Source organism: Gracilinanus agilis, chromosome 1 (assembly GCF_016433145.1).
Source record: "Gracilinanus agilis isolate LMUSP501 chromosome 1, AgileGrace, whole genome shotgun sequence".
In the NCBI taxonomy this organism is placed as follows: Eukaryota; Metazoa; Chordata; class Mammalia; order Didelphimorphia; family Didelphidae; genus Gracilinanus; species Gracilinanus agilis.
Window position 1 is genome coordinate 742,218,423 of NC_058130.1, and position 6,000 is coordinate 742,224,422.

Below are 6,000 nucleotides of genomic sequence, written 5' to 3' on the forward strand. Positions count from 1 at the left end.
TGCATCCCATTGTATTTGAAATAAACCAGAAATCTTTGCAACTATTTTGTCTTGATAGCATTTTCTCCAAGTCTACCATGCTTCCTCTTCTGTTTGAGAGTGGATGAGAAAACCAAAATTATGCTGGTTGAAGCATAAAAAAGGATCATAGGATCATATGTGTAGAGCTGGAAGGAAATCTTGAAATCATCTAGGCTACTCCTTTATTTTGGAGATGAGGAAACTGAGGCCCATGAAGGTTAACAGTTAATCAACAAGATTTATTATGCACTTATTATTTACCAAGCCTTGTGCTTGGTATTAGAATAACTCTGAGGTATCACCTCACACCTAGCAGATTGGCTAAAATGACAGCAGGGGAGAGTAATGAATGTTGGAGGGGATGTGGCAAAATTGGAACAATTAATGTCATTGCTGGTGGAGTTGTGAATTGATTCAACCATTCTGGATAGCAATTTGGAACTATTCCCAAAGAGCACTAAAAGATTGCCTTCCCTTTGATTCAGCCATACCATTGCTGAGTTTGTACCCCCAAAGAGATCATAAGGAAAAAGACTTGTACAAAAATATTTATAGCCATGCTCTTTGTGGTAGCAAAAAACTGGAAAATGAGGGTATGTCCTTCAATTGGGAAATGGCTGAACAAACTGTGGTATATGCGGGTGATGGAATACTATTGTGCTCAAAGGAATAAAGAACTGGAGGAATTCCATGTGAATTGGAATGACCTCCAGGAATTGATGGAGAGTGAAAGGAGCAGAACCAGGAGAACACTGTACACAGAGACTGATACACTGTGGTAAAATCGAATGTAATGGACTTCTGTACTGGCAGCAATGCAATGACCCAGGACAATTCTGAGGGATTTATGGAAAAGTATGCTACCCACATTCAGAGGAAGAACTATAGGAGTGGAAACACAGAAGAAAAACAACTGCTTGAACACACGGGTTGATGTGGACATGATTGGGGATGTAGACACCAAATGATCACACCAATGCAACTATCAATAATATGGAAATAGGTCTTGATAGATGACACATGAAGAAACCAGTGGAAATGCGCATTGGCTACGGGGGAGGGGGGTGTTGGGGAGGGAGAGAGAGTAAGAACATGAATCATGGAACCATGGAAAAAATTTTTTCTTAAAAAAAAATACAAAGATAAAAGCAAAACCATTCTTGCTCTTGAACTTTGCTTTCTAAACAAAAAAGATAATATGTACATATTGTTATCCATAAAATACATAAAAAGCTAATATAAGTTAACCTTGGGTCAGTAGTCAGGCCAAATTATCTAGTATTTATTAAACAATCAAAACACTTATTAAGTGCCTAGTATGTGCCAGCCATTTTGCTAAGCGCTGAGGATACAAAAAGAAGTAAAAGACGGTCCCTGCCCTCAAGGAGCTTACAAGCTAATGGAGGAAAGGAAGACAACATGCAAACATATATACAAAGCGTGCTACATACAGGATAAATAGGAAATAATAAAGGGAAGCCATTAGAAGTAAGAGACTGGGAAAAGTTTCTAGTAAAAGATAAGATTTTAGTTGAGACTTGAAGTGAGGGTGGTTAGTAGTAGGAGTGGAAGAGAGTATCCAGGCATGGGACAGTCAGCTAGAGAGAATACCCAGAGCTGAGAGACAGAGTTTCTTATTTATAGAAGAGCTAGGAAGCCAGTGCTACTGAATGGAGGAATATGTGTTGAGGAGTTAAGGTATAAGAAGACTGAAAGGAAGGAGCTAGATTTACACAGGACTTTGAATGCTAAACAGAGCATTTTGTATTTTATTCTGGAGGTAATAGGAAGTTTTTGAAGTTTGATGAGTGGAAGGGTGACATGATCAGACCTATGCTTTAGGAAAATCACTTTAGGCTGAATAGAGGATGGATTGAGGTAGGGAGAAATATCAGGCAGGCAAACTCCCCAGTGGATTATTGCAGTAATCCAGGTGTGAGTTGATGAGGGCCTGTACTAAAATGTTGACAGTGTCAGAGGAAAGAAGAGGGTGTATTCAAGAGATATTGCAAAGGTAAAGTCTCAAGGACTTGGCAACCAATTGGATGGGGAGGTAGTGGTAAGAGATAGTGGAGAATTTAGGATCGCTCTTAGATTGTGAACCTGAGTGAATGGGAAGACAGTTGTCTTCTATAGTAATAATGAAGTTGAGGAAGAGAGGGTTTAGGGAAAAAGATGAGTTCTGTTTTGGACATGAGCTTAAAGTATCCATTGGACATCCAATTTGAGATCTCTGAAAGGCAATTGGAGATTCAAGATTTGAGGTCAGCAAAGAGATTGGGATAGAATAGGAGGAACTGAGAATCATCAGCATAGAGATATAATTAAATCATGGAAGTTGATGAGACCACCAAATGAGGTAGTTTAAAGGGAGAATAGAAGAGGACCCAGGACAAAACCTTGAGGGACACCTATGGTTAGAGGGCATGATTTGGAGGAAGATCTAGCAAAGAAGACAGAGAAGGAGTGGTCAGGTAGGTAGGAAGATAAATCAAGAGACAGTTGTGTCCCAAAAACCTAGAAAGAAGAGAGTATCAAAGAGCAGAGAATGATCAACAGTATCAAAGATGACAGAAAAGTTAAGGAAAATGAGGATTGAGAAAAGGTCATTGAATTTGGCAACTAAGATCACTAGTAATTTTGAAGAGAGCTATTTCAGCAGAATAATAAGTTCAGAAGTCAGCTTGTAAGGAAATAAGAGTGAGAGAGGAGAGAAAGTAGATGGTCTTTTTAAGTGCAGAAAAGAGATACAAAATAGAGGACAATAGCAGGAAAGGAAGGATCAAGTGAGGGTTTTTTTCAGGATAGGAGACACAGACATGTTTGTAGGCAGAAGGAAATGAGCCAGTAGAGAAGGAGAAGTTGAATATAAGTGAAAGTGGAGATGACAGAGGGACAATTTGTTGGAGGAGATAGAATGGGATGGGATCTCTTGATCAAGTAGAAGGGTTAGCCTTGTTAAGGGTCATGGGCAACAGGATTGAAGGAGGAGAGTGGTAGAAGGCACCTGAGTGATAGGAGATGAGGAAAGTTGGAAAAAAGAGGGGGTTTATGGCAATAGTTCCATTTTTTTCTGTAGAATATAAGGCAAAATTCTAAGCTGAGAAGATAGAATGTCATGAGTGATTTGAGGAGGGATAAGAAGGGTTAGAAGAACCCCTTCCCACTGTGGAAAGTGGGATAGTGAATTGATGAGGGAAGTATAGCAGTATTGCCTAGTAGCGGTGAAGGCCCAGTCAAGGTTATGTAACATACATTTGTAGAAGACCAGTCAGAAGAGTTGAGTGATTTTCTCCATCTTCGTTAAGTAATGTATGTAGGAGCAAAGGTGACAAATGGCGGGAATGATCCAAGACTGATGTTTGATTGGGTCTAATTGGCAATATAAGGGGACTAGAGATTCAAGTGAGGAAAAAAGCTTGGCATTCAATTGTGAAGTTAAATTTCAGTGGTGAAATCCTTCACCAAGGAGTCAAGATGGAGAGAAGTGGAGAGCACATATGTGCCAAGCGTAGTGCTAAGTGCTTGGTATACAAAAATGACAAAAGACAGTCTCTGCATTGGAGGTGCTTATAGTCTAATGGGGGAATTCAACATAATCAACAACTAGGTACAAGGAAGACACGCAAGGATAAATTAGAAGTAGACTCACAGGGATGGCATTAAAATTAATGAGTACTGGAAAAAGTAATAACTTTAGTTGAGACATATAGGAAACCAAGGAAATTTGAGATGAGGATGAAGAGCATTCTAGGCACGGGGGACAACCCATGAAAACAGTAGGTTGCTACATGTGAGGAAGGATTAGGAGGCCAGTGTTATTGGGTTGCAGAATACTTGGAGGGGAGAGGGCATAAGAAGACAGGAAAGTCAGGAAGGGACCAGGTTATGAAGAGCTTTGAAAACTAAACAGGATTTTTATATTTGATCCTGGAATTAGTATTGTTCATCCTTCATTTTCAAAGATCAATGACATTGTGATGAGTGATGTTTTGGCTTGTGCATTAGTTGGATTTTGGGGAGGAAGAGTTTTGAAAAATTGTCAGCCTCACCCAAAGTCAATGAAATCCAATAAGCAAGACAAAAGTCAGAAGAACTAGTGATGACCTAGGATGCAATGTATGACCTCGACATTTTTGATGTCTGACCAAGCTCTAAGAACTCCACCCTTTGCTTCAGCTGCCCTCATGGCCTTTAGGACAAATTGTTTTTGTTCACTCATTTAGCCAGGGGAATTTTCACATGCTTGGGGTAGACATTCTCCTAGATCAAGAGATTTAAAGACTTTTGGCTACCCGCAGTCTGGTTTAGCTTCTCTGCTGAAATGGTTGTTGGTGTGGATACTGAGCATGCTACAGCTATCTGGAGGTATAGGTGAGAATTTGGTGATAGGTAGACACCAAAGATGAATGAGCAGACTTGAAAAAGGCTCAACAAGCCCTCTCATCAGAGATGCTAATCCTTCCTGAAGGTAACACAGAGCCACTGGAGTTTATTGAATGGAGAAGGGAGGGTAACAGCTGAGTGAAAGATGGATTGGAACAGACAGGGGGACCAGGAAAGGCCTCATAATAAGGTGATGCTTAAACTGAGTCTTTTGAAGGAAACCAAGTATTTCAAGAGATCACTTAGGTAGTGAGTGGTAGAGACCAGGATTTGAATCCCTATCCGTTGCCTTCAAAGTCTGTGCCTTTTCCAGCATACAGTGATTTGGGGGGGAATTTCTTTTTTTCCTTTAAGAATTTAGAGCCAGAAAGATTATCTAGTAAAATGTCCTTATTTTACAGATGAAGAAATTGAGGCTGATAGAAGGGAAGTTCACCCAAATTTACATAAAAAAATAGTGGTGCTGGGAACTCTAGTCTTATTCCTTGGACTTAAATATAGCAACTTTTAAAAGTGCTTCATAATTTCTTATAACTGTAGTAAAATTCTAGATTTCAGGCTTTCGTAACTTGATTATAGAGTGTCCACAGGAAGAAAAAGATGAAAGAAAATGGATGGGGGAAGATATGATTCCTCTCAGTGGAATGACAGTATGGTTTGGTGGAAGATCCCTGGACTTGGGGTCCAAGCACCTGAGTTCAAATCCTAGCTTTACTACTTACTAGATATGTAACCTTAGGCAAATCACTTCCTCTTCCTTGCCTTTATCTATAAATTATCCTCTAGCTCCAAAACCCATTACCTATAAAGGATACAAATTTCAGAATTTCCTTAGACAAAATAAAACTAGCTGGCACTTGGGGCAAAAATTCCAAATCTAACATATTAAAGAATGGCATATAGACAGAAGAGGAAATTAGGTCAAATAAATCCCTTTAGGTTTTTATAATTTCATTTCACAGCTCTAGTAATCTGTATATAGGTAGATAAGGATGCAAGTATTAAGACAAGAAGGTATTTTTGTAGCACGTGGGGTAGCTAAAAATGCACTCTTGACCCAGCAGGAGATGTGGGTTCAAATCCTGTTGCTTATACTCAGGGCTGGGTGACCCAGGATAAGACCCATTATTTCTCTTATCTTTAGTTTTCTCACCTGGCTTGCCAATTCATCTTCCTCCTTAATTTCCATGAAATGCCCTTTCTTTTTCCTCAGTTAAGCACAGGGATATCTATATCCATAACTCAGCCATCACCCATTGCAGTTTTTCCTTTGTGATACAGAGCCTGAAAATTCCTCTTCAATCACAATCTTGTCCCCTTCCATCTCTACCTCTGCTTCATTGCCCCTGAGCTTATTCCCTGTACTCCAGTGATTCTACTCTGTTTTCTCAGTAGCTCATGCTTTGTTTTTCCTCACTTTCCTGCCTTTGTAGCCTTGGCTAATTACTTAATCAGCTCAACTATATATTGTCTCTATTTCTGTATCCTTTGTCTTCTTATTAGGGCTAGGGTTCCAGTGAGACCAGCAGTATTAATTTTTTCCAAGAGGGATGATCTAAACAAGGGATGACCTGTTGTATTATTGCTCTTATC